The following is a 24,222-nucleotide window of genomic DNA, read 5'->3' as shown; positions in this document are numbered from 1 at the left end:
AGTACTAACCAGGCATAGCCAGGTATGGCCGTAAGCGAAGGCTGCTGCAGAGAGAGGGCTATTTAAAGATCAGCCACTCTAATCTCCAGTTCAATATATAAGTAGGGAAGAAAACCCAAAAGCTTACAGCACCTGGTATTATTCTCAGGCAGTCTCCCATCCAAGTAATAACCAGAACCAAACATTCTAAGATTCAGAGATCTGGCATTGACTCTTTTTTTTTTTTTTCAAGATTATTACATAACTAATGAAAATTTTCCAAAAAGCTTACAGCACCTGGTATTCCCAGGCGGTCTCCCATCCAAGTACTAACCAAGCCCAAACCTGCTTAGCTTCCGAGATCAGACGAGATCAGGCATAGCCAGGTTGGTATGGCTGTAAGCAAAAGCTGCTGCAAAGAGAGGGCTATTTAAAGATCAGACACTCTAATCTCCAGTTCATTATATAAGTTCGGAATAAAACCCAAAAGCTTACAGCACCTGGTATTCCCAGGCGGTCTCCCATCCAAGTACTAACCAGGCCCAAACCTGCTTAGCTTCCGAGATCAGACGAGATCGGGCATAGCCAGTTTGGTATGGCCGTAAGCGAAAGCTGCTGCAAAGAGAGGGCTAATTAAAGATCAGCCACTGTAATCTCCAGTACATTATATAAATAGGGACGAAAACCCTAAAGCTTACAGCACCTGGCAATCCCAGGCGGTCTCCCATCCAAGTAGTAACCAGAACCAAACATGCTAAGATTCAGACATCGGGCATTGACTCTTTTTTTTTTTTTTTTTTTTTTTTTTTTTTTTGCACGATTATTATATAATTAGTGAAAAAATTCCAAAAAGTAAAAAAATTTGAAAAATTTCCAAAAAGCTTTCAGCACCTGGTATTCCCAGGCGGTTTCTCATCCAAGTACTAAACAGGCATAGCCAGGTATGGCCGTAAGCGAAGGCTGCTGCAGAGAGAGGGCTATTTAAAGATCAGCCACTCTAATCTCCAGTTCAATATATAAGTAGGGAAGAAAACCCAAAAGCTTACAGCACCTGGTATTATTCTCAGGCAGTCTCCCATCCAAGTAATAACCAGAACCAAACATTCTAAGATTCAGAGATCTGGCATTGACTCTTTTTTTTTTTTTTCAAGATTATTACATAACTAATGAAAATTTTCCAAAAAGCTTACAGCACCTGGTATTCCCAGGCGGTCTCCCATCCAAGTACTAACCAAGCCCAAACCTGCTTAGCTTCCGAGATCAGACGAGATCAGGCATAGCCAGGTTGGTATGGCCGTAAGCGAAACCTGCTGCAAATAGAGGGCTATTTAAAGATCAGACACTCTAATCTCCAGTTCATTATATAAGTTCGGAATAAAACCCAAAAGCTTACAGCACCTGGTATTCCCAGGCGGTCTCCCATCCAAGTACTAACCAGGCCCAAACCTGCTTAGCTTCCGAGATCAGACGAGATCGGGCATAGCCAGGTTGGTATGGCCGTAAGCGAAAGCTGCTGCAAAGAGAGGGCTAATTAAAGATCAGCCACTGTAATCTCCAGTACATTATATAAATAGGGACGAAAACCCTAAAGCTTACAGCACCTGGCAATCCCAGGCAGTCTCCCATCCAAGTAGTAACCAGAACCAAACATGCTAAGATTCAGACATCGGGCATTGACTCTTTTTTTTTTTTTTTTGCACGATTATTATATAATTAGTGAAAAAATTCCAAAAAGTAAAAAAATTTGAAAAATTTCCAAAAAGCTTTCAGCACCTGGTATTCCCAGGCGGTTTCTCATCCAAGTACTAAACAGGCATAGCCAGGTATGGCCGTAAGCGAAGGCTGCTGCAGAGAGAGGGCTATTTAAAGATCAGCCACTCTAATCTCCAGTTCAATATATAAGTAGGGAAGAAAACCCAAAAGCTTACAGCACCTGGTATTATTCTCAGGCAGTCTCCCATCCAAGTAATAACCAGAACCAAACATTCTAAGATTCAGAGATCTGGCATTGACTCTTTTTTTTTTTTTTCAAGATTATTACATAACTAATGAAAATTTTCCAAAAAGCTTACAGCACCTGGTATTCCCAGGCGGTCTCCCATCCAAGTACTAACCAAGCCCAAACCTGCTTAGCTTCCGAGATCAGACGAGATCAGGCATAGCCAGGTTGGTATGGCCGTAAGCGAAACCTGCTGCAAAGAGAGGGCTATTTAAAGATCAGACACTCTAATCTCCAGTTCATTATATAAGTTCGGAATAAAACCCAAAAGCTTACAGCACCTGGTATTCCCAGGCGGTCTCCCATCCAAGTACTAACCAGGCCCAAACCTGCTTAGCTTCCGAGATCAGACGAGATCGGGCAAATCCAGGTTGGTATGGCCGTAAGCGAAAGCTGTTGCAAAGAGAGGGCTAATTAAAGATCAGCCACTGTAATCTCCAGTACATTATATAAATAGGGACGAAAACCCTAAAGCTTACAGCACCTGGCAATCCCAGGCAGTCTCCCATCCAAGTAGTAACCAGAACCAAACATGCTAAGATTCAGACATCGGGCATTGACTCTTTTTTTTTTTTTTTTTTTTTTTTTTGCACGATTATTATATAATTAGTGAAAAAATTCCAAAAAGTAAAAAAATTTGAAAAATTTCCAAAAAGCTTTCAGCACCTGGTATTCCCAGGCGGTTTCCCATCCAAGTACTAACCAGGCATAGCCAGGTATGGCCGTAAGCGAAGGCTGCTGCAGAGAGAGGGCTATTTAAAGATCAGCCACTCTAATCTCCAGTTCAATATATAAGTAGGGAAGAAAACCCAAAAGCTTACAGCACCTGGTATTATTCTCAGGCAGTCTCCCATCCAAGTAATAACCAGAACCAAACATTCTAAGATTCAGAGATCTGGCATTGACTCTTTTTTTTTTTTTTCAAGATTATTACATAACTAATGAAAATTTTTCCAAAAAGCTTACAGCACCTGGTATTCCCAGGCGGTCTCCCATCCAAGTACTAACCAAGCCCAAACCTGCTTAGCTTCCAAGATCAGACGAGATCAGGCATAGCCAGGTTGGTATGGCCGTAAGCAAAAGCTGCTGCAAAGAGAGGGCTATTTAAAGATCAGACACTCTAATCTCCAGTTCATTATATAAGTTCGGAATAAAACCCAAAAGCTTACAGCACCTGGTATTCCCAGGCGGTCTCCCATCCAAGTACTAACCAGGCCCAAACCTGCTTAACTTCCGAGATCAGACGAGATCGGGCATAGCCAGTTTGGTATGGCCGTAAGCGAAAGCTGCTGCAAAGAGAGGGCTAATTAAAGATCAGCCACTGTAATCTCCAGTACATTATATAAATAGGGACGAAAACCCTAAAGCTTACAGCACCTGGCAATCCCAGGCGGTCTCCCATCCAAGTAGTAACCAGAACCAAACATGCTAAGATTCAGACATCGGGCATTGACTCTTTTTTTTTTTTTTTTTTTTTTTTTGCACGATTATTATATAATTAGTGAAAAAATTCCAAAAAGTAAAAAAATTTGAAAAATTTCCAAAAAGCTTTCAGCACCTGGTATTCCCAGGCGGTTTCTCATCCAAGTACTAAACAGGCATAGCCAGGTATGGCCGTAAGCGAAGGCTGCTGCAGAGAGAGGGCTATTTAAAGATCAGCCACTCTAATCTCCAGTTCAATATATAAGTAGGGAAGAAAACCCAAAAGCTTACAGCACCTGGTATTATTCTCAGGCAGTCTCCCATCCAAGTAATAACCAGAACCAAACATTCTAAGATTCAGAGATCTGGCATTGACTCTTTTTTTTTTTTTTCAAGATTATTACATAACTAATGAAAATTTTCCAAAAAGCTTACAGCACCTGGTATTCCCAGGCGGTCTCCCATCCAAGTACTAACCAAGCCCAAACCTGCTTAGCTTCCGAGATCAGACGAGATCAGGCATAGCCAGGTTGGTATGGCCGTAAGCGAAACCTGCTGCAAAGAGAGGGCTATTTAAAGATCAGACACTCTAATCTCCAGTTCATTATATAAGTTCGGAATAAAACCCAAAAGCTTACAGCACCTGGTATTCCCAGGCGGTCTCCCATCCAAGTACTAACCAGGCCCAAACCTGCTTAGCTTCCGAGATCAGACGAGATCGGGCAAATCCAGGTTGGTATGGCCGTTAGCGAAAGCTGTTGCAAAGAGAGGGCTAATTAAAGATCAGCCACTGTAATCTCCAGTACATTATATAAATAGGGACGAAAACCCTAAAGCTTACAGCACCTGGCAATCCCAGGCAGTCTCCCATCCAAGTAGTAACCAGAACCAAACATGCTAAGATTCAGACATCGGGCATTGACTCTTTTTTTTTTTTTTGCACGATTATTATATAATTAGTGAAAAAATTCCAAAAAGTAAAAAAATTTGAAAAATTTCCAAAAAGCTTTCAGCACCTGGTATTCCCAGGCGGTTTCCCATCCAAGTACTAAACAGGCATAGCCAGGTATGGCCGTAAGCGAAGGCTGCTGCAGAGAGAGGGCTATTTAAAGATCAGCCACTCTAATCTCCAGTTCAATATATAAGTAGGGAAGAAAACCCAAAAGCTTACAGCACCTGGTATTATTCTCAGGCAGTCTCCCATCCAAGTAATAACCAGAACCAAACATTCTAAGATTCAGAGATCTGGCATTGACTCTTTTTTTTTTTTCAAGATTATTACATAACTAATGAAAATTTTCCAAAAAGCTTACAGCACCTGGTATTCCCAGGCGGTCTCCCATCCAAGTACTAACCAAGCCCAAACCTGCTTAGCTTCCGAGATCAGACGAGATCAGGCATAGCCAGGTTGGTATGGCCGTAAGCGAAACCTGCTGCAAAGAGAGGGCTATTTAAAGATCCGACACTCTAATCTCCAGTTCATTATATAAGTTCGGAATAAAACCCAAAAGCTTACAGCACCTGGTATTCCCAGGCGGTCTCCCATCCAAGTACTAACCAGGCCCAAACCTGCTTAGCTTCCGAGATCAGATGAGATCGGGCATAGCCAGGTTGGTATGGCCGTAAGCGAAAGCTGCTGCAAAGAGAGGGCTAATTAAAGATCAGCCACTGTAATCTCCAGTACATTATATAAATAGGGACGAAAACCCTAAAGCTTACAGCACCTGGCAATCCCAGGCGGTCTCCCATCCAAGTAGTAACCAGAACCAAACATGCTAAGATTCAGACATCGGGCATTGACTCTTTTTTTTTTTTTTTTTTTTTTTTTTGCACGATTATTATATAATTAGTGAAAAAATTCCAAAAAGTAAAAAAATTTGAAAAATTTCCAAAAAGCTTTCAGCACCTGGTATTCCCAGGCGGTTTCCCATCCAAGTACTAACCAGGCATAGCCAGGTATGGCCGTAAGCGAAGGCTGCTGCAGAGAGAGGGCTATTTAAAGATCAGCCACTCTAATCTCCAGTTCAATATATAAGTAGGGAAGAAAACCCAAAAGCTTACAGCACCTGGTATTATTCTCAGGCAGTCTCCCATCCAAGTAATAACCAGAACCAAACATTCTAAGATTCAGAGATCTGGCATTGACTCTTTTTTTTTTTTTTCAAGATTATTACATAACTAATGAAAATTTTCCAAAAAGCTTACAGCACCTGGTATTCCCAGGCGGTCTCCCATCCAAGTACTAACCAAGCCCAAACCTGCTTAGCTTCCGAGATCAGACGAGATCAGGCATAGCCAGGTTGGTATGGCCGTAAGCAAAAGCTGCTGCAAAGAGAGGGCTATTTAAAGATCAGACACTCTAATCTCCAGTTCATTATATAAGTTCGGAATAAAACCCAAAAGCTTACAGCACCTGGTATTCCCAGGCGGTCTCCCATCCAAGTACTAACCAGGCCCAAACCTGCTTAGCTTCCGAGATCAGACGAGATCGGGCATAGCCAGTTTGGTATGGCCGTAAGCGAAAGCTGCTGCAAAGAGAGGGCTAATTAAAGATCAGCCACTGTAATCTCCAGTACATTATATAAATAGGGACGAAAACCCTAAAGCTTACAGCACCTGGCAATCCCAGGCGGTCTCCCATCCAAGTAGTAACCAGAACCAAACATGCTAAGATTCAGACATCGGGCATTGACTCTTTTTTTTTTTTTTTTTTTTTTTTTTTTTTTTTGCACGATTATATAATTAGTGAAAAAATTCCAAAAAGTAAAAAAATTTGAAAAATTTCCAAAAAGCTTTCAGCACCTGGTATTCCCAGGCGGTTTCCCATCCAAGTACTAAACAGGCATAGCCAGGTATGGCCGTAAGCGAAGGCTGCTGAAGAGAGAGGGCTATTTAAAGATCAGCCACTCTAATCTCCAGTTCAATATATAAGTAGGGAAGAAAACCCAAAAGCTTACAGCACCTGGTATTATTCTCAGGCAGTCTCCCATCCAAGTAATAACCAGAACCAAACATTCTAAGATTCAGAGATCTGGCATTGACTCTTTTTTTTTTTTTTTCAAGATTATTACATAAATAATGAAAATTTTCCAAAAAGCTTACAGCACCTGGTATTCCCAGGCGGTCTCCCATCCAAGTACTAACCAAGCCCAAACCTGCTTAGCTTCCGAGATCAGACGAGATCAGGCATAGCCAGGTTGGTATGGCCGTAAGCGAAACCTGCTGCAAAGAGAGGGCTATTTAAAGATCAGACACTCTAATTTCCAGTTCATTATATAAGTTCGGAATAAAACCCAAAAGCTTACAGCACCTGGTATTCCCAGGCGGTCTCCCATCCAAGTACTAACCAGGCCCAAACCTGCTTAGCTTCCGAGATCAGACGAGATCGGGCATAGCCAGGTTGGTATGGCCGTAAGCGAAAGCTGCTGCAAAGAGAGGGCTAATTAAAGATCAGCCACTGTAATCTCCAGTACATTATATAAATAGGGACGAAAACCCTAAAGCTTACAGCACCTGGCAATCCCAGGCAGTCTCCCATCCAAGTAGTAACCAGAACCAAACATGCTAAGATTCAGACATCGGGCATTGACTCTTTTTTTTTTTTTTGCACGATTATTATATAATTAGTGAAAAAATTCCAAAAAGTAAAAAAATTTGAAAAATTTCCAAAAAGCTTTCAGCACCTGGTATTCCCAGGCGGTTTCCCATCCAAGTACTAAACAGGCATAGCCAGGTATGGCCGTAAGCGAAGGCTGCTGCAGAGAGAGGGCTATTTAAAGATCAGCCACTCTAATCTCCAGTTCAATATATAAGTAGGGAAGAAAACCCAAAAGCTTACAGCACCTGGTATTATTCTCAGGCAGTCTCCCATCCAAGTAATAACCAGAACCAAACATTCTAAGATTCAGAGATCTGGCATTGACTCTTTTTTTTTTTTCAAGATTATTACATAACTAATGAAAATTTTCCAAAAAGCTTACAGCACCTGGTATTCCCAGGCGGTCTCCCATCCAAGTACTAACCAAGCCCAAACCTGCTTAGCTTCCGAGATCAGACGAGATCAGGCATAGCCAGGTTGGTATGGCCGTAAGCGAAACCTGCTGCAAAGAGAGGGCTATTTAAAGATCAGACACTCTAATCTCCAGTTCATTATATAAGTTCGGAATAAAACCCAAAAGCTTACAGCACCTGGTATTCCCAGGCGGTCTCCCATCCAAGTACTAACCAGGCTCAAACCTGCTTAGCTTCCGAGATCAGACGAGATCGGGCATAGCCAGGTTGGTATGGCCGTAAGCGAAAGCTGCTGCAAAGAGAGGGCTAATTAAAGATCAGCCACTGTAATCTCCAGTACATTATATAAATAGGGACGAAAACCCTAAAGCTTACAGCACCTGGCAATCCCAGGCAGTCTCCCATCCAAGTAGTAACCAGAACCAAACATGCTAAGATTCAGACATCGGGCATTGACTCTTTTTTTTTTTTTTGCACGATTATTATATAATTAGTGAAAAAATTCCAAAAAGTAAAAAAATTTAAAAAATTTCCAAAAAGCTTTCAGCACCTGGTATTCCCAGGCGGTTTCCCATCCAAGTACTAAACAGGCATAGCCAGGTATGGCCGTAAGCGAAGGCTGCTGCAGAGAGAGGGCTATTTAAAGATCAGCCACTCTAATCTCCAGTTCAATATATAAGTTCGGAATAAAACCCAAAAGCTTACAGCACCTGGTATTCCCAGGCGGTCTCCCATCCAAGTACTAACCAGGCCCAAACCTGCTTAGCTTCCGAGATCAGACGAGATCGGGCAAATCTTTTTTTTTTTTTTTTTTTTTCTTAATTAGTGAAACATTTCCAAAAAGCTTACAGCACCTGGTATTCCCAGGCGGTCTCCCATCCAAGTACTAACCAGGCCCAAACCTGCTTAGCTTCCGAGATCAGACGAGATCGGGCATAGCTTTTTTTTTTTTTTTTTTTTTTTTTTTTTTTTATTTAGTAAGCATAAATTTTACATTCAATCAAATAAAAATTAGAAAAAACTAAAAAACATCCTTTTCAGGCATTGCAATATGCATTTGCCCAAGAATCCACACAACATCTTTTGTAAATATTTTGTAAAAATTTCCCACCTTGTTTTCAAATATAAAATAATTATACAACGTTTGAACATAGTCTCCCACCATCCCTTTAAACAGTAACCACAAATTTAAAATAAAGTCCCTGTTTTTAGCCACATTTCTTCTTTTCCAAATTGCCTTTTTTGCCAAAATTAATAATAAATTAATTAGTTTCTTATTTGCATTATTCTCGTTCATTCCTAACATAAAATTCATCTCCCAGTTCAAATCCCCCTTATTATCCCTCAAAGCATTAATTGTCTCTTTTAGTTCTTTAAAAAAAGGGGTCAGTTTTTCACAATATAAAAACAAGTGTAAAATACCTTCATCAGCATTTTTACATACTTTGCACTGTGCATTTGTTTCTTTTAGCATTGCACACAATCGCATTTCAGTAAAAACCACATTGTGTCTTATAAAATAATCCAAACATTCTAGTTCCACATCCAAACATTGCCATTTTAGGATCTTCCAAATATCTTTCTCTTTGACTTCATTAAAATGCCTCATCCAAAATACATTAGCAATAGGTTTTTTAAAAACAGAATTTCTAAAAAAACAGTAAAACATTCCAACAGTTCCCAAATTTAAGTCAAACCACTTATCTTTCCATTTGAAAAACACATCCATTTTGTTTTCGCTTCTCCCCCCTTTTCTTATTTCATCCAGCCATTGCCTTGGGATTGCCTTTTTTACATCCTCATATTGTCTTCTTAAACCTGACATATTAAAATCCTCCTTCTCCTCTTCCATAGCATCTATAATGACCTGCAATGGTAAAAATCCCTCTTTATATTCCCATAAAACATCTCGTATTTTTAAAATTCCCACCTTCATCCATTTTTTAAAATAGATATCCTGCTCTTGTAGCTTTATCTTTCCATTCAGAAACAGAGGTTGATTTAAAACAACTTCCCTCCCCCTCGGATTAAAATCAACCTCTGTTAAAAAAAGTCTCCAAGCACTTAAAACTTCCTGATAAAATCCTGGTATACCCTCTAGCATCCAATTTTTGAGTTTCATCCATAAAATATTATCCCCCAATTTAAAATTCCCACATTTATTTAGATAAAAACCCCTCATTTTTTTCCATTCAGCTTTGTTTGTCCTATCCAGATATTTTTTAACAACTTTCACCCTCATACTTTTCATTTTTTGTTCCACATCCACTAAACCCATCCCTCCCTCATCCAGCTGCCCTATTAATGTAAAATAAGCAATCCTTGGAGGCTTTTTATCCCATAAAAACTCTAAAACACATTTCTTTATCCTTTTTAAAACCCAGTTTGGCAATGGCATCACATGTAAAACATACCACATTTTAGACAACATTAACAAATTCACAATTAATATTTTCCCCCTCAAACTTAAAAACATGTTCCTCCAAAAAATCAACCTTCTCTCCATTCCACCTACTATCCCTTCCCACATATTATCTACTGCCACTTTTTCATTCTTTGCTAACACCACCCCTAAAATCTTTATTTCCTGTACCTCCATGAACTTAAACACCCCTGCTAAATCCACCACCCCTCCAAATTTCATATACACAGTTTTTTCTTCATTGATTTTTGCACCCGTCCCATCACAATAGTATTTAATTTTTTCCATAACCTTTTTAACGCTTTCCATATTTTCCACCACAATTGTTGTATCATCTGCGTATTGAAAGATTTTCTTAAATTCCCCTTCCTCTTCCATTTTTATTCCTTTTATTCCTTCCTCCTTATTTATTAAAAGTCCTAAAGGTTCTGCCACCAAAGAATAAAGCTGTGCTGATAACGGACACCCCTGCCTTATAGACCTTAAAACTTTAAAAGGTTGACTTAAAAATCCATTACATTTTACTTTCGTTAAGATATCCTTGTATAAAATTGCAATCCATTTAATAAAATTTTCCCCAAAACCGAACTTCTTTAAAACAGAAAATAAGAATTTATGCTCCACTCTATCAAATGCTTTTTCAAAATCCAACCTTATAACATATGCTTTCTTTTCCTTTTCTTTTATATAACCTATTATGTCTCTTATGCTACTTGTAATGTCTGCTATGTCCCTCCCTTTTACACCATATGCTTGATTAGTTTCAATTATACTTGGCATTACATTCTTCAATCTGTTAGCTAAAACTTTAGCTAAAATCTTAAAATCAGTATTTAGCATTGTGATGGGTCTAAAATTCTTCAAATTTGTTTTATCACCTTGTTTCTTATAAATTATTTTCATTAAACCTAACCCCATTCTTGGATTGACTCCTTCTTTCCTAAAAATATCATCATAAATCCCCTTTAAAATCACACTGAGTTTTTCTTTAAAAACTTTGTAAAATTCACTTCCAATACCATCTATTCCTGGACTCTTTTTTACTCTTAGGGAGTTTATAGCTTGTATAATTTCTTCCGTTTCTATCTCCTTTTCACAGTCTATTTTATCTTCTTCTCCAACTTTCCTAGTTATTCTTTGCAACAAAACTTTTCCCTTCTCCTCCTCCACCCCTTCTGATTTAAAAAGCTTTTCATAAAAAGTCTCTATTTCTTTTAAAATCTCTCCTGTATTAAAAACCGACTGGCCATCTCTGTTTTTAAGCTCTTTGATCATTTCAGCTTTTCCCCTACTTTTTTCGAGATTAAAAAAGAATCTGTTACATTTTTCCCCCTCTATTGTGTATTTAGCTTTACTTCTCAACATCGCTCCCTTGCATTTGTCTTCCTCCATTTTTTTAAGCTTCTCCTCCATTTCAAACACTTTTTGCACATTTACTTCATTTTTGTTTAACTCTTCTTTTAACGTTCTTCTTATTTCTTTTTCCTTTGTCCTTTTCACCCTTTGCAGTATATTACAGAAATTAATTGAATATTTCTTTATTTCAAATTTCACATTTTCCCACCATTGTCTTTTATCTTCTAAATACATTGCATCTTTTTTTTCCTCATCTAATAAATTCTCTATCCCATTTTTAAAACTTTCATGATTTAAGATTTCTGTATTTAAAATCCATACCCCAGGCCCTTTCGTTTCCCTTTTAAAATCCATCCTCATTAAAACCATTTTATGATCACTTAAAGTTGTTTCTTTATAAAGTACATCATCAATAAAACAATCCAAATTTCTTGTGCTCAGAAAATAATCTATCCTAGTTTGGCACATAAAATTCCCAACTAACTGTTTTCTGGAATATTCTCTCTTTTTTCCATTTCTTTCTCTCCAAACATCAATCATATTTTTTTCTTCCATCAATAATTTAAGTTCCTTCCTTCCACCGTCCGTCCTAAAAACCATCCCATTAGCCATGTCTATTTTGCTAAAAACAGTATTAAAATCCCCTGCAACCACCACCCTTTTCCATTTCTCTATTATGTCTCTTAAAACATTAAAATACATTTTCTTATCCTTTTCCTCATTTGGTGCATGTACATTTACTACAATAAATTTTTCATCCTCAAAATCAATTTCTACTGCAATACATTTCCCTTTTTTATCATCATAGATTTGTTTTGTCATAGTAGCTTTCCCTTTTTTAATCAAAATAGCCACTCCTCCTCCCAAACTTTTCTCCCCGTTACTAAAAAATATTTCCCCATCCCACCTTCTTTTAAAATCTTCCATTACATTTCCTTTCCAGTTAGTTTCTTGCAATAAAATCATATCATCATTTTTACACAACTCTTTCATCCTTTCAAATTTCAAAACATTCAATAATCCTCTTGCATTAAAGGACACAATTCTCAACACCATAAAGTAAAACAAAAACGATAAAATACCCATCTTATTAGTCCATATCTTCTCCCTCTTCTAAAAGTCCACCACTGTCCTGATTTTCTGTAAACACTTCCTTCACCACTCTTTTCCTTGCTTTTTCAATATTTGGTGTTACCTTTTTCACTCTTCTTCTTTTGTTCGATGCCCCCGTGCTCCCACCATCCGTGATGTTTCCACTCTCAATGTCTAGCTCCCCTTCTTCGTTGACTCCTTCCTGCTCCTCCACTTTGTCTAGTATATTCTGTATACTCGCCGTTATCTGCATTGGTGTCCATGTCTCTTCCTCTTCCTGTGTTGATGTTGTTAATTCATGTCCATTTCCTATGTTCTTTTCCTTGGATTTTTCTGCGTCCTCCTGTTGCTCCTCCTCATTATCATTCTCATGCATTTGCCCGCTCACTTGATCCTCTTCCTGTTGCTCATTGTCCATCCAACATTCACATTTGTCCAAAGTCATTTTACAGTCTGGGCACCTCATCGCAGTACAGTCTCTTGCGAAATGGCCTCTTTCCTCGCATTTGTGACATTTGAAGTCCGGACAGTCCTTCATTATATGGTCAGGGCTCATACACAGTCTACAGGTCTTCACCTGCTTACTGTGTATCACCCTAAAGTATTGAGGACCTCCCTCGGTCTCCATCCTTGTGCTGTATGGTAAAGAAGCCACTTCCTTTGGAAAACGCACTCTTAAGAACCTCGTTCCATCTTCTATATGGGTGCCCGAGTAGAATCTCCTCCTTATTTGAGAAATGGGTGTTACTCCCCATCCTTCAAGCTTATTTAAAATCTCATGGTCATTCATGTATGCAGGCAAATGCATGAACGAGACAACAAAGTCTCTGTTGTGTAACTTTTTGATTTCACAAATTTTACCTTTAATGGTTAGTCCATCAACCAGTTTCTCAGTGTCCTCTTCATGCTCCAATGTAATCTCATATTCCCTCATCTGCTTAGGTCGTATTGCTAAAATTCTTGTTACTTCAATCTTTTCTGTTAGTGCTTTTATAATATCCTCTGCTCTCCCGTCTTGTACCTCCGACAAATCCACCACCACAGTCGCTTCTTTTGTGTAAATCCTCTTATCAGTTATTTCATTGTAATCCTTTTCTCTTTGTCGATAACCCAGTCCATTTTCTGCTTGCCTCCGTGTTCCTCGTGTCAAATCCATGTCAGTTGCCATTAATCTATCCATTTTACATAAAACAAACCCCGACAGATCCCTCCCAAACAGCAGAGCTGTTGGGAGGACACAAATAAAACAAAAATAACAAAATACTACAAACAAAAACACTTATTTTAACCAAACCAAAATAACAAAACACAAAATGTTTGGGTGAGCCTCCCTCACCCCTCTCTGGCACAATCACTTCCTGTTTGCTCACTAGTGCCTCTAGTGTGCTCAGGTTGGTATGGCCGTAAGCGAAAGCTGTTGCAAAGAGAGGGCTAATTAAAGATCAGCCACTGTAATCTCCAGTACATTATATAAATAGGGACGAAAACCCTAAAGCTTACAGCACCTGGCAATCCCAGGCAGTCTCCCATCCAAGTAGTAACCAGAACCAAACATGCTAAGATTCAGACATCGGGCATTGACTCTTTTTTTTTTTTTTTTTTTTTTTTTTTGCACGATTATTATATAATTAGTGAAAAAATTCCAAAAAGTAAAAAAATTTGAAAAATTTCCAAAAAGCTTTCAGCACCTGGTATTCCCAGGCGGTTTCCCATCCAAGTACTAAACAGGCATAGCCAGGTATGGCCGTAAGCGAAGGCTGCTGAAGAGAGAGGGCTATTTAAAGATCAGCCACTCTAATCTCCAGTTCAATATATAAGTAGGGAAGAAAACCCAAAAGCTTACAGCACCTGGTATTATTCTCAGGCAGTCTCCCATCCAAGTAATAACCAGAACCAAACATTCTAAGATTCAGAGATCTGGCATTGACTCTTTTTTTTTTTTTTCAAGATTATTACATAACTAATGAAAATTTTCCAAAAAGCTTACAGCACCTGGTATTCCCAGGCGGTCTCCCATCCAAGTACTAACCAAGCCCAAACCTGCTTAGCTTCCGAGATCAGACGAGATCAGGCATAGCCAGGTTGGTATGGCCGTAAGCGAAACCTGCTGCAAAGAGAGGGCTATTTAAAGATCAGACACTCTAATCTCCAGTTCATTATATAAGTTCGGAATAAAACCCAAAAGCTTACAGCACCTGGTATTCCCAGGCGGTCTCCCATCCAAGTACTAACCAGGCCCAAACCTGCTTAGCTTCCGAGATCAGACGAGATCGGGCAAATCCAGGTTGGTATGGCCGTAAGCGAAAGCTGTTGCAAAGAGAGGGCTAATTAAAGATCAGCCACTGTAATCTCCAGTACATTATATAAATAGGGACGAAAACCCTAAAGCTTACAGCACCTGGCAATCCCAGGCAGTCTCCCATCCAAGTAGTAACCAGAACCAAACATGCTAAGATTCAGACATCGGGCATTGACTCTTTTTTTTTTTTTTGCACGATTATTATATAATTAGTAAAAAAATTCCAAAAAGTAAAAAAATTTGAAAAATTTCCAAAAAGCTTTCAGCACCTGGTATTCCCAGGCGGTTTCCCATCCAAGTACTAAACAGGCATAGCCAGGTATGGCCGTAAGCGAAGGCTGCTGCAGAGAGAGGGCTATTTAAAGATCAGCCACTCTAATCTCCAGTTCAATATATAAGTAGGGAAGAAAACCCAAAAGCTTACAGCACCTGGTATTATTCTCAGGCAGTCTCCCATCCAAGTAATAACCAGAACCAAACATTCTAAGATTCAGAGATCTGGCATTGACTCTTTTTTTTTTTTCAAGATTATTACATAACTAATGAAAATTTTCCAAAAAGCTTACAGCACCTGGTATTCCCAGGCGGTCTCCCATCCAAGTACTAACCAAGCCCAAACCTGCTTAGCTTCCGAGATCAGACGAGATCAGGCATAGCCAGGTTGGTATGGCCGTAAGCGAAACCTGCTGCAAAGAGAGGGCTATTTAAAGATCAGACACTCTAATCTCCAGTTCATTATATAAGTTCGGAATAAAACCCAAAAGCTTACAGCACCTGGTATTCCCAGGCGGTCTCCCATCCAAGTACTAACCAGGCCCAAACCTGCTTAGCTTCCGAGATCAGATGAGATCGGGCATAGCCAGGTTGGTATGGCCGTAAGCGAAAGCTGCTGCAAAGAGAGGGCTAATTAAAGATCAGCCACTGTAATCTCCAGTACATTATATAAATAGGGACGAAAACCCTAAAGCTTACAGCACCTGGCAATCCCAGGCGGTCTCCCATCCAAGTAGTAACCAGAACCAAACATGCTAAGATTCAGACATCGGGCATTGACTCTTTTTTTTTTTTTTTTTTTTTTTTGCACGATTATTATATAATTAGTGAAAAAATTCCAAAAAGTAAAAAAATGTGAAAAATTTCCAAAAAGCTTTCAGCACCTGGTATTCCCAGGCGGTTTCCCATCCAAGTACTAACCAGGCATAGCCAGGTATGGCCGTAAGCGAAGGCTGCTGCAGAGAGAGGGCTATTTAAAGATCAGCCACTCTAATCTCCAGTTCAATATATAAGTAGGGAAGAAAACCCAAAAGCTTACAGCACCTGGTATTATTCTCAGGCAGTCTCCCATCCAAGTAATAACCAGAACCAAACATTCTAAGATTCAGAGATCTGGCATTGACTCTTTTTTTTTTTTTTCAAGATTATTACATAACTAATGAAAATTTTCCAAAAAGCTTACAGCACCTGGTATTCCCAGGCGGTCTCCCATCCAAGTACTAACCAAGCCCAAACCTGCTTAGCTTCCGAGATCAGACGAGATCAGGCATAGCCAGGTTGGTATGGCTGTAAGCAAAAGCTGCTGCAAAGAGAGGGCTATTTAAAGATCAGACACTCTAATCTCCAGTTCATTATATAAGTTCGGAATAAAACCCAAAAGCTTACAGCACCTGGTATTCCCAGGCGGTCTCCCATCCAAGTACTAACCAGGCCCAAACCTGCTTAGCTTCCGAGATCAGACGAGATCGGGCATAGCCAGTTTGGTATGGCCGTAAGCGAAAGCTGCTGCAAAGAGAGGGCTAATTAAAGATCAGCCACTGTAATCTCCAGTACATTATATAAATAGGGACGAAAACCCTAAAGCTTACAGCACCTGGCAATCCCAGGCGGTCTCCCATCCAAGTAGTAACCAGAACCAAACATGCTAAGATTCAGACATCGGGCATTGACTCTTTTTTTTTTTTTTTTTTTTTTTTTTTTTTTTTTGCACGATTATTATATAATTAGTGAAAAAATTCCAAAAAGTAAAAAAATTTGAAAAATTTCCAAAAAGCTTTCAGCACCTGGTATTCCCAGGCGGTTTCTCATCCAAGTACTAAACAGGCATAGCCAGGTATGGCCGTAAGCGAAGGCTGCTGCAGAGAGAGGGCTATTTAAAGATCAGCCACTCTAATCTCCAGTTCAATATATAAGTAGGGAAGAAAACCCAAAAGCTTACAGCACCTGGTATTATTCTCAGGCAGTCTCCCATCCAAGTAATAACCAGAACCAAACATTCTAAGATTCAGAGATCTGGCATTGACTCTTTTTTTTTTTTTTCAAGATTATTACATAACTAATGAAAATTTTCCAAAAAGCTTACAGCACCTGGTATTCCCAGGCGGTCTCCCATCCAAGTACTAACCAAGCCCAAACCTGCTTAGCTTCCGAGATCAGACGAGATCAGGCATAGCCAGGTTGGTATGGCCGTAAGCGAAACCTGCTGCAAAGAGAGGGCTATTTAAAGATCAGACACTCTAATCTCCAGTTCATTATATAAGTTCGGAATAAAACCCAAAAGCTTACAGCACCTGGTATTCCCAGGCGGTCTCCCATACAAGTACTAACCAGGCCCAAACCTGCTTAGCTTCCGAGATCAGACGAGATCGGGCAAATCCAGGTTGGTATGGCCGTAAGCGAAAGCTGTTGCAAAGAGAGGGCTAATTAAAGATCAGCCACTGTAATCTCCAGTACATTATATAAATAGGGACGAAAACCCTAAAGCTTACAGCACCTGGCAATCCCAGGCAGTCTCCCATCCAAGTAGTAACCAGAACCAAACATGCTAAGATTCAGACATCGGGCATTGACTCTTTTTTTTTTTTTTTTTTTTTTTTTTGCACGATTATTATATAATTAGTGAAAAAATTCCAAAAAGTAAAAAAATTTGAAAAATTTCCAAAAAGCTTTCAGCACCTGGTATTCCCAGGCGGTTTCCCATCCAAGTACTAAACAGGCATAGCCAGGTATGGCCGTAAGCGAAGGCTGCTGAAGAGAGAGGGCTATTTAAAGATCAGCCACTCTAATCTCCAGTTCAATATATAAGTAGGGAAGAAAACCCAAAAGCTTACAGCACCTGGTATTATTCTCAGGCAGTCTCCCATCCAAGTAATAACCAGAACCAAACATTCTAAGATTCAGAGATCTGGCATTGACTCTTTTTTTTTTTTTTTTTCAAGATTATTACATAACTAATGAAAATTTTCCAAAAAGCTTACAGCACCTGGTATTCCCAGGCGGTCTCCCATCCAAGTACTAACCAAGCCCAAACCTGCTTAGCTTCCGAGATCAGACGAGATCAGGCATAGCCAGGTTGGTATGGCCGTAAGCGAAACCTGCTGCAAAGAGAGGGCTATTTAAAGATCAGACACTCTAATCTCCAGTTCATTATATAAGTTCGGAATAAAACCCAAAAGCTTACAGCACCTGGTATTCCCAGGCGGTCTCCCATCCAAGTACTAACCAGGCCCAAACCTGCTTAGCTTCCGAGATCAGACGAGATCTGGCATAGCCAGGTTAGTATGGCCGTAAGCGAAAGCTGCTGCAAAGAGAGGGCTAATTAAAGATCAGCCACTGTAATCTCCAGTACATTATATAAATAGGGACGAAAACCCTAAAGCTTACAGCACCTGGCAATCCCAGGCAGTCTCCCATCCAAGTAGTAACCAGAACCAAACATGCTAAGATTCAGACATCGGGCATTGACTCTTTTTTTTTTTTTTGCACGATTATTATATAATTAGTGAAAAAATTCCAAAAAGTAAAAAAATGTGAAAAATTTCCAAAAAGCTTTCAGCACCTGGTATTCCCAGGCGGTTTCCCATCCAAGTACTAACCAGGCATAGCCAGGTATGGCCGTAAGCGAAGGCTGCTGCAGAGAGAGGGCTATTTAAAGATCAGCCACTCTAATCTCCAGTTCAATATATAAGTAGGGAAGAAAACCCAAAAGCTTACAGCACCTGGTATTATTCTCAGGCAGTCTCCCATCCAAGTAATAACCAGAACCAAACATTCTAAGATTCAGAGATCTGGCATTGACTCTTTTTTTTTTTTTTCAAGATTATTACATAACTAATGAAAATTTTCCAAAAAGCTTACAGCACCTGGTATTCCCAGGCGGTCTCCCATCCAAGTACTAACCAAGCCCAAACCTGCTTAGCTTCCAAGATCAGACGAGATCAGGCATAGCCAGGTTGGTATGGCCGTAAGCAAAAGCTGCTGCAAAGAGAGGGCTATTTAAAGATCAGACACTCTAATCTCCAGTTCATTATATAAGTTCGGAATAAAACCCAAAAGCTTACAGCACCTGGTATTCCCAGGCGGTCTCCCATCCAAGTACTAACCAGGCCCAAACCTGCTTAGCTTCCGAGATCAGACGAGATCGGGCATAGCCAGTTTGGTATGGCCGTAAGCGAAAGCTGCTGCAAAGAGAGGGCTAATTAAAGATCAGCCACTGTAATCTCCAGTACATTATATAAATAGGGACGAAAACCCTAAAGCTTACAGCACCTGGCAATCCCAGGCGGTCTCCCATCCAAGTAGTAACCAGAACCAAACATGCTAAGATTCAGACATCGGGCATTGACTCTTTTTTTTTTTTTTTTTTTTTTTTTTTTTTTTTGCACGATTATTATATAATTAGTGAAAAAATTCCAAAAAGTAAAAAAATTTGAAAAATTTCCAAAAAGCTTTCAGCACCTGGTATTCCCAGGCGGTTTCTCATCCAAGTACTAAACAGGCATAGCCAGGTATGGCCGTAAGCGAAGGCTGCTGCAGAGAGAGGGCTATTTAAAGATCAGCCACTCTAATCTCCAGTTCAATATATAAGTAGGGAAGAAAACCCAAAAGCTTACAGCACCTGGTATTATTCTCAGGCAGTCTCCCATCCAAGTAATAACCAGAACCAAACATTCTAAGATTCAGAGATCTGGCATTGACTCTTTTTTTTTTTTTTCAAGATTATTACATAACTAATGAAAATTTTCCAAAAAGCTTACAGCACCTGGTGTTCCCAGGCGGTCTCCCATCCAAGTACTAACCAAGCCCAAACCTGCTTAGCTTCCGAGATCAGACGAGATCAGGCATAGCCAGGTTGGTATGGCCGTAAGCGAAACCTGCTGCAAAGAGAGGGCTATTTAAAGATCAGACACTCTAATCTCCAGTTCATTATATAAGTTCGGAATAAAACCCAAAAGCTTACAGCACCTGGTATTCCCAGGCGGTCTCCCATCCAAGTACTAACCAGGCCCAAACCTGCTTAGCTTCCGAGATCAGACGAGATCGGGCAAATCCAGGTTGGTATGGCCGTAAGCGAAAGCTGTTGCAAAGAGAGGGCTAATTAAAGATCAGCCACTGTAATCTCCAGTACATTATATAAATAGGGACGAAAACCCTAAAGCTTACAGCACCTGGCAATCCCAGGCAGTCTCCCATCCAAGTAGTAACCAGAACCAAACATGCTAAGATTCAGACATCGGGCATTGACTCTTTTTTTTTTTTTTTTTTTTTTTTGCACGATTATTATATAATTAGTGAAAAAATTCCAAAAAGTAAAAAAATTTGAAAAATTTCCAAAAAGCTTTCAGCACCTGGTATTCCCAGGCGGTTTCCCATCCAAGTACTAAACAGGCATAGCCAGGTATGGCCGTAAGCGAAGGCTGCTGAAGAGAGAGGGCTATTTAAAGATCAGCCACTCTAATCTCCAGTTCAATATATAAGTAGGGAAGAAAACCCAAAAGCTTACAGCACCTGGTATTATTCTCAGGCAGTCTCCCATCCAAGTAATAACCAGAACCAAACATTCTAAGATTCAGAGATCTGGCATTGACTCTTTTTTTTTTTTTTTTCAAGATTATTACATAACTAATGAAAATTTTCCAAAAAGCTTACAGCACCTGGTATTCCCAGGCGGTCTCCCATCCAAGTACTAACCAAGCCCAAACCTGCTTAGCTTCCGAGATCAGACGAGATCAGGCATAGCCAGGTTGGTATGGCCGTAAGCGAAACCTGCTGCAAAGAGAGGGCTATTTAAAGATCAGACACTCTAATCTCCAGTTCATTATATAAGTTCGGAATAAAACCCAAAAGCTTACAGCACCTGGTATTCCCAGGCGGTCTCCCATCCAAGTACTAACCAGGCCCAAACCTGCTTAGCTTCCGAGATCAGACGAGATCGGGCATAGCCAGGTTAGTATGGCCGTAAGCGAAAGCTGCTGCAAAGAGAGGGCTAATTAAAGATCAGCCACTGTAATCTCCAGTACATTATATAAATAGGGACGAAAACCCAAAAGCTTACAGCACCTGGCAATCCCAGGCAGTCTCCCATCCAAGTAGTAACCAGAACCAAACATGCTAAGATTCAGACATCGGCATTGACTCTTTTTTTTTTTTTTGCACGATTATTATATAATTAGTGAAAAAATTCCAAAAAGTAAAAAAATGTGAAAAATTTCCAAAAAGCTTTCAGCACCTGGTATTCCCAGGCGGTTTCCCATCCAAGTACTAACCAGGCATAGCCAGGTATGGCCGTAAGCGAAGGCTGCTGCAGAGAGAGGGCTATTTAAAGATCAGCCACTCTAATCTCCAGTTCAATATATAAGTAGGGAAGAAAACCCAAAAGCTTACAGCACCTGGTATTATTCTCAGGCAGTCTCCCATCCAAGTAATAACCAGAACCAAACATTCTAAGATTCAGAGATCTGGCATTGACTCTTTTTTTTTTTTTTCAAGATTATTACATAACTAATGAAAATTTTCCAAAAAGCTTACAGCACCTGGTATTCCCAGGCGGTCTCCCATCCAAGTACTAACCAAGCCCAAACCTGCTTAGCTTCCAAGATCAGACGAGATCAGGCATAGCCAGGTTGGTATGGCCGTAAGCAAAAGCTGCTGCAAAGAGAGGGCTATTTAAAGATCAGACACTCTAATCTCCAGTTCATTATATAAGTTCGGAATAAAACCCAAAAGCTTACAGCACCTGGTATTCCCAGGCGGTCTCCCATCCAAGTACTAACCAGGCCCAAACCTGCTTAGCTTCCGAGATCAGACGAGATCGGGCATAGCCAGTTTGGTATGGCCGTAAGCGAAAGCTGCTGCAAAGAGAGGGCTAATTAAAGATCAGCCACTGTAATCTCCAGTACATTATATAAATAGGGACGAAAACCCTAAAGCTTACAGCACCTGGCAATCCCAGGCGGTCTCCCATCCAAGTAGTAACCAGAACCAAACATGCTAAGATTCAGACATCGGGCATTGACTCTTTTTTTTTTTTTTTTTTTTTTTTTTTGCACGATTATTATATAATTAGTGAAAAAATTCCAAAAAGTAAAAAAATTTGAAAAATTTCCAAAAAGCTTTCAGCACCTGGTATTCCCAGGCGGTTTCTCATCCAAGTACTAAACAGGCATAGCCAGGTATGGCCGTAAGCGAAGGCTGCTGCAGAGAGAGGGCTATTTAAAGATCAGCCACTCTAATCTCCAGTTCAATATATAAGTAGGGAAGAAAACCCAAAAGCTTACAGCACCTGGTATTATTCTCAGGCAGTCTCCCATCCAAGTAATAACCAGAACCAAACATTCTAAGATTCAGAGATCTGGCATTGACTCTTTTTTTTTTTTTTCAAGATTATTACATAACTAATGAAAATTTTCCAAAAAGCTTACAGCACCTGGTATTCCCAGGCGGTCTCCCATCCAAGTACTAACCAAGCCCAAACCTGCTTAGCTTCCGAGATCAGACGAGATCAGGCATAGCCAGGTTGGTATGGCCGTAAGCGAAACCTGCTGCAAAGAGAGGGCTATTTAAAGATCAGACACTCTAATCTCCAGTTCATTATATAAGTTCGGAATAAAACCCAAAAGCTTACAGCACCTGGTATTCCCAGGCGGTCTCCCATCCAAGTACTAACCAGGCCCAAACCTGCTTAGCTTCCGAGATCAGACGAGATCGGGCAAACCCAGGTTGGTATGGCCGTAAGCGAAAGCTGTTGCAAAGAGAGGGCTAATTAAAGATCAGCCACTGTAATCTCCAGTACATTATATAAATAGGGACGAAAACCCTAAAGCTTACAGCACCTGGCAATCCCAGGCAGTCTCCCATCCAAGTAGTAACCAGAACCAAACATGCTAAGATTCAGACATCGGGCATTGACTCTTTTTTTTTTTTTTGCACGATTATTATATAATTAGTGAAAAAATTCCAAAAAGTAAAAAAATTTGAAAAATTTCCAAAAAGCTTTCAGCACCTGGTATTCCCAGGCGGTTTCCCATCCAAGTACTAAACAGGCATAGCCAGGTATGGCCGTAAGCGAAGGCTGCTGCAGAGAGAGGGCTATTTAAAGATCAGCCACTCTAATCTCCAGTTCAATATATAAGTAGGGAAGAAAACCCAAAAGCTTACAGCACCTGGTATTATTCTCAGGCAGTCTCCCATCCAAGTAATAACCAGAACCAAACATTCTAAGATTCAGAGATCTGGCATTGACTCTTTTTTTTTTTTCAAGATTATTAAATAACTAATGAAAATTTTCCAAAAAGCTTACAGCACCTGGTATTCCCAGGCGGTCTCCCATCCAAGTACTAACCAAGCCCAAACCTGCTTAGCTTCCGAGATCAGACGAGATCAGGCATAGCCAGGTTGGTATGGCCGTAAGCGAAACCTGCTGCAAAGAGAGGGCTATTTAAAGATCAGACACTCTAATCTCCAGTTCATTATATAAGTTCGGAATAAAACCCAAAAGCTTACAGCACCTGGTATTCCCAGGCGGTCTCCCATCCAAGTACTAACCAGGCCCAAACCTGCTTAGCTTCCGAGATCAGATGAGATCGGGCATAGCCAGGTTGGTATGGCCGTAAGCGAAAGCTGCTGCAAAGAGAGGGCTAATTAAAGATCAGCCACTGTAATCTCCAGTACATTATATAAATAGGGACGAAAACCCTAAAGCTTACAGCACCTGGCAATCCCAGGCGGTCTCCCATCCAAGTAGTAACCAGAACCAAACATGCTAAGATTCAGACATCGGGCATTGACTCTTTTTTTTTTTTTTTTTTTTTTTTGCACGATTATTATATAATTAGTGAAAAAATTCCAAAAAGTAAAAAAATGTGAAAAATTTCCAAAAAGCTTTCAGCACCTGGTATTCCCAGGCGGTTTCCCATCCAAGTACTAACCAGGCATAGCCAGGTATGGCCGTAAGCGAAGGCTGCTGCAGAGAGAGGGCTATTTAAAGATCAGCCACTCTAATCTCCAGTTCAATATATAAGTAGGGAAGAAAACCCAAAAGCTTACAGCACCTGGTATTATTCTCAGGCAGTCTCCCATCCAAGTAATAACCAGAACCAAACATTCTAAGATTCAGAGATCTGGCATTGACTCTTTTTTTTTTTTTTCAAGATTATTACATAACTAATGAAAATTTTCCAAAAAGCTTACAGCACCTGGTATTCCCAGGCGGTCTCCCATCCAAGTACTAACCAAGCCCAAACCTGCTTAGCTTCCGAGATCAGACGAGATCAGGCATAGCCAGGTTGGTATGGCCGTAAGCAAAAGCTGCTGCAAAGAGAGGGCTATTTAAAGATCAGACACTCTAATCTCCAGTTCATTATATAAGTT

The 24,222-nt window shown here is 40.1% G+C and overlaps 41 non-coding genes across 41 annotated transcripts; all 41 read right to left on the bottom strand.

The window, feature by feature from the left end:
* Nucleotides 1-264: 264 nt before the first annotated feature.
* On the bottom strand, nucleotides 265-383 carry LOC132138344 (5S ribosomal RNA). The gene has a single exon (XR_009432641.1). It is a non-coding gene; the product is annotated as a 5S ribosomal RNA (ribosomal RNA).
* Nucleotides 384-467: 84 nt separating this feature from the next.
* Nucleotides 468-586, bottom strand: LOC132137978 (5S ribosomal RNA). Its single transcript, XR_009432293.1, has one exon. It is a non-coding gene; the product is annotated as a 5S ribosomal RNA (ribosomal RNA).
* Nucleotides 587-1,162: 576 nt separating this feature from the next.
* LOC132138212 (5S ribosomal RNA) lies at nucleotides 1,163-1,281 on the bottom strand. The gene has a single exon (XR_009432516.1). It is a non-coding gene; the product is annotated as a 5S ribosomal RNA (ribosomal RNA).
* Nucleotides 1,282-1,365: 84 nt separating this feature from the next.
* LOC132139388 (5S ribosomal RNA) lies at nucleotides 1,366-1,484 on the bottom strand. The gene has a single exon (XR_009433607.1). It is a non-coding gene; the product is annotated as a 5S ribosomal RNA (ribosomal RNA).
* Nucleotides 1,485-2,044: 560 nt separating this feature from the next.
* Nucleotides 2,045-2,163, bottom strand: LOC132138211 (5S ribosomal RNA). Its single transcript, XR_009432515.1, has one exon. It is a non-coding gene; the product is annotated as a 5S ribosomal RNA (ribosomal RNA).
* An 84-nt stretch (nucleotides 2,164-2,247) lies between these two features.
* On the bottom strand, nucleotides 2,248-2,366 carry LOC132139219 (5S ribosomal RNA). Its single transcript, XR_009433446.1, has one exon. It is a non-coding gene; the product is annotated as a 5S ribosomal RNA (ribosomal RNA).
* A 571-nt stretch (nucleotides 2,367-2,937) lies between these two features.
* LOC132138608 (5S ribosomal RNA) lies at nucleotides 2,938-3,056 on the bottom strand. Its single transcript, XR_009432895.1, has one exon. It is a non-coding gene; the product is annotated as a 5S ribosomal RNA (ribosomal RNA).
* Nucleotides 3,057-3,140: 84 nt separating this feature from the next.
* LOC132137810 (5S ribosomal RNA) lies at nucleotides 3,141-3,259 on the bottom strand. Its single transcript, XR_009432131.1, has one exon. It is a non-coding gene; the product is annotated as a 5S ribosomal RNA (ribosomal RNA).
* Nucleotides 3,260-3,828: 569 nt separating this feature from the next.
* LOC132138210 (5S ribosomal RNA) lies at nucleotides 3,829-3,947 on the bottom strand. The gene has a single exon (XR_009432514.1). It is a non-coding gene; the product is annotated as a 5S ribosomal RNA (ribosomal RNA).
* Nucleotides 3,948-4,031: 84 nt separating this feature from the next.
* LOC132137801 (5S ribosomal RNA) lies at nucleotides 4,032-4,150 on the bottom strand. The gene has a single exon (XR_009432122.1). It is a non-coding gene; the product is annotated as a 5S ribosomal RNA (ribosomal RNA).
* Nucleotides 4,151-4,706: 556 nt separating this feature from the next.
* On the bottom strand, nucleotides 4,707-4,825 carry LOC132138209 (5S ribosomal RNA). The gene has a single exon (XR_009432513.1). It is a non-coding gene; the product is annotated as a 5S ribosomal RNA (ribosomal RNA).
* Nucleotides 4,826-4,909: 84 nt separating this feature from the next.
* LOC132137731 (5S ribosomal RNA) lies at nucleotides 4,910-5,028 on the bottom strand. The gene has a single exon (XR_009432056.1). It is a non-coding gene; the product is annotated as a 5S ribosomal RNA (ribosomal RNA).
* Nucleotides 5,029-5,598: 570 nt separating this feature from the next.
* Nucleotides 5,599-5,717, bottom strand: LOC132138208 (5S ribosomal RNA). The gene has a single exon (XR_009432512.1). It is a non-coding gene; the product is annotated as a 5S ribosomal RNA (ribosomal RNA).
* Nucleotides 5,718-5,801: 84 nt separating this feature from the next.
* On the bottom strand, nucleotides 5,802-5,920 carry LOC132137977 (5S ribosomal RNA). Its single transcript, XR_009432292.1, has one exon. It is a non-coding gene; the product is annotated as a 5S ribosomal RNA (ribosomal RNA).
* A 575-nt stretch (nucleotides 5,921-6,495) lies between these two features.
* LOC132138207 (5S ribosomal RNA) lies at nucleotides 6,496-6,614 on the bottom strand. The gene has a single exon (XR_009432511.1). It is a non-coding gene; the product is annotated as a 5S ribosomal RNA (ribosomal RNA).
* Nucleotides 6,615-6,698: 84 nt separating this feature from the next.
* LOC132139387 (5S ribosomal RNA) lies at nucleotides 6,699-6,817 on the bottom strand. The gene has a single exon (XR_009433606.1). It is a non-coding gene; the product is annotated as a 5S ribosomal RNA (ribosomal RNA).
* A 556-nt stretch (nucleotides 6,818-7,373) lies between these two features.
* Nucleotides 7,374-7,492, bottom strand: LOC132138206 (5S ribosomal RNA). Its single transcript, XR_009432510.1, has one exon. It is a non-coding gene; the product is annotated as a 5S ribosomal RNA (ribosomal RNA).
* An 84-nt stretch (nucleotides 7,493-7,576) lies between these two features.
* Nucleotides 7,577-7,695, bottom strand: LOC132138326 (5S ribosomal RNA). Its single transcript, XR_009432624.1, has one exon. It is a non-coding gene; the product is annotated as a 5S ribosomal RNA (ribosomal RNA).
* Nucleotides 7,696-14,261: 6,566 nt separating this feature from the next.
* LOC132138205 (5S ribosomal RNA) lies at nucleotides 14,262-14,380 on the bottom strand. The gene has a single exon (XR_009432509.1). It is a non-coding gene; the product is annotated as a 5S ribosomal RNA (ribosomal RNA).
* Nucleotides 14,381-14,464: 84 nt separating this feature from the next.
* On the bottom strand, nucleotides 14,465-14,583 carry LOC132139207 (5S ribosomal RNA). The gene has a single exon (XR_009433435.1). It is a non-coding gene; the product is annotated as a 5S ribosomal RNA (ribosomal RNA).
* Nucleotides 14,584-15,139: 556 nt separating this feature from the next.
* On the bottom strand, nucleotides 15,140-15,258 carry LOC132138204 (5S ribosomal RNA). The gene has a single exon (XR_009432508.1). It is a non-coding gene; the product is annotated as a 5S ribosomal RNA (ribosomal RNA).
* Nucleotides 15,259-15,342: 84 nt separating this feature from the next.
* Nucleotides 15,343-15,461, bottom strand: LOC132137616 (5S ribosomal RNA). Its single transcript, XR_009431941.1, has one exon. It is a non-coding gene; the product is annotated as a 5S ribosomal RNA (ribosomal RNA).
* A 568-nt stretch (nucleotides 15,462-16,029) lies between these two features.
* LOC132138342 (5S ribosomal RNA) lies at nucleotides 16,030-16,148 on the bottom strand. Its single transcript, XR_009432639.1, has one exon. It is a non-coding gene; the product is annotated as a 5S ribosomal RNA (ribosomal RNA).
* Nucleotides 16,149-16,232: 84 nt separating this feature from the next.
* On the bottom strand, nucleotides 16,233-16,351 carry LOC132137976 (5S ribosomal RNA). The gene has a single exon (XR_009432291.1). It is a non-coding gene; the product is annotated as a 5S ribosomal RNA (ribosomal RNA).
* A 578-nt stretch (nucleotides 16,352-16,929) lies between these two features.
* LOC132138202 (5S ribosomal RNA) lies at nucleotides 16,930-17,048 on the bottom strand. Its single transcript, XR_009432506.1, has one exon. It is a non-coding gene; the product is annotated as a 5S ribosomal RNA (ribosomal RNA).
* Nucleotides 17,049-17,132: 84 nt separating this feature from the next.
* LOC132137828 (5S ribosomal RNA) lies at nucleotides 17,133-17,251 on the bottom strand. The gene has a single exon (XR_009432148.1). It is a non-coding gene; the product is annotated as a 5S ribosomal RNA (ribosomal RNA).
* Nucleotides 17,252-17,824: 573 nt separating this feature from the next.
* On the bottom strand, nucleotides 17,825-17,943 carry LOC132138201 (5S ribosomal RNA). Its single transcript, XR_009432505.1, has one exon. It is a non-coding gene; the product is annotated as a 5S ribosomal RNA (ribosomal RNA).
* Nucleotides 17,944-18,027: 84 nt separating this feature from the next.
* Nucleotides 18,028-18,146, bottom strand: LOC132138525 (5S ribosomal RNA). The gene has a single exon (XR_009432814.1). It is a non-coding gene; the product is annotated as a 5S ribosomal RNA (ribosomal RNA).
* A 558-nt stretch (nucleotides 18,147-18,704) lies between these two features.
* Nucleotides 18,705-18,823, bottom strand: LOC132138607 (5S ribosomal RNA). The gene has a single exon (XR_009432894.1). It is a non-coding gene; the product is annotated as a 5S ribosomal RNA (ribosomal RNA).
* Nucleotides 18,824-18,907: 84 nt separating this feature from the next.
* On the bottom strand, nucleotides 18,908-19,026 carry LOC132137974 (5S ribosomal RNA). Its single transcript, XR_009432290.1, has one exon. It is a non-coding gene; the product is annotated as a 5S ribosomal RNA (ribosomal RNA).
* Nucleotides 19,027-19,603: 577 nt separating this feature from the next.
* Nucleotides 19,604-19,722, bottom strand: LOC132138360 (5S ribosomal RNA). Its single transcript, XR_009432656.1, has one exon. It is a non-coding gene; the product is annotated as a 5S ribosomal RNA (ribosomal RNA).
* Nucleotides 19,723-19,806: 84 nt separating this feature from the next.
* Nucleotides 19,807-19,925, bottom strand: LOC132139195 (5S ribosomal RNA). Its single transcript, XR_009433424.1, has one exon. It is a non-coding gene; the product is annotated as a 5S ribosomal RNA (ribosomal RNA).
* A 570-nt stretch (nucleotides 19,926-20,495) lies between these two features.
* On the bottom strand, nucleotides 20,496-20,614 carry LOC132138200 (5S ribosomal RNA). The gene has a single exon (XR_009432504.1). It is a non-coding gene; the product is annotated as a 5S ribosomal RNA (ribosomal RNA).
* Nucleotides 20,615-20,698: 84 nt separating this feature from the next.
* LOC132137825 (5S ribosomal RNA) lies at nucleotides 20,699-20,817 on the bottom strand. Its single transcript, XR_009432145.1, has one exon. It is a non-coding gene; the product is annotated as a 5S ribosomal RNA (ribosomal RNA).
* Nucleotides 20,818-21,374: 557 nt separating this feature from the next.
* On the bottom strand, nucleotides 21,375-21,493 carry LOC132138606 (5S ribosomal RNA). Its single transcript, XR_009432893.1, has one exon. It is a non-coding gene; the product is annotated as a 5S ribosomal RNA (ribosomal RNA).
* Nucleotides 21,494-21,577: 84 nt separating this feature from the next.
* On the bottom strand, nucleotides 21,578-21,696 carry LOC132137973 (5S ribosomal RNA). Its single transcript, XR_009432289.1, has one exon. It is a non-coding gene; the product is annotated as a 5S ribosomal RNA (ribosomal RNA).
* A 571-nt stretch (nucleotides 21,697-22,267) lies between these two features.
* Nucleotides 22,268-22,386, bottom strand: LOC132138199 (5S ribosomal RNA). Its single transcript, XR_009432503.1, has one exon. It is a non-coding gene; the product is annotated as a 5S ribosomal RNA (ribosomal RNA).
* An 84-nt stretch (nucleotides 22,387-22,470) lies between these two features.
* On the bottom strand, nucleotides 22,471-22,589 carry LOC132137717 (5S ribosomal RNA). The gene has a single exon (XR_009432043.1). It is a non-coding gene; the product is annotated as a 5S ribosomal RNA (ribosomal RNA).
* A 556-nt stretch (nucleotides 22,590-23,145) lies between these two features.
* On the bottom strand, nucleotides 23,146-23,264 carry LOC132138198 (5S ribosomal RNA). The gene has a single exon (XR_009432502.1). It is a non-coding gene; the product is annotated as a 5S ribosomal RNA (ribosomal RNA).
* An 84-nt stretch (nucleotides 23,265-23,348) lies between these two features.
* LOC132139351 (5S ribosomal RNA) lies at nucleotides 23,349-23,467 on the bottom strand. Its single transcript, XR_009433574.1, has one exon. It is a non-coding gene; the product is annotated as a 5S ribosomal RNA (ribosomal RNA).
* Nucleotides 23,468-24,035: 568 nt separating this feature from the next.
* LOC132138195 (5S ribosomal RNA) lies at nucleotides 24,036-24,154 on the bottom strand. Its single transcript, XR_009432500.1, has one exon. It is a non-coding gene; the product is annotated as a 5S ribosomal RNA (ribosomal RNA).
* Nucleotides 24,155-24,222: the final 68 nt, after the last annotated feature.

The sequence above is a fragment of the Carassius carassius genome, unplaced genomic scaffold (assembly GCF_963082965.1).
Source record: "Carassius carassius unplaced genomic scaffold, fCarCar2.1 SCAFFOLD_57, whole genome shotgun sequence".
In the NCBI taxonomy this organism is placed as follows: Eukaryota; Metazoa; Chordata; class Actinopteri; order Cypriniformes; family Cyprinidae; genus Carassius; species Carassius carassius.
Note: the sequence above shows the minus strand (reverse complement) of the source record. Positions and strands in the feature narration are given on the sequence as shown.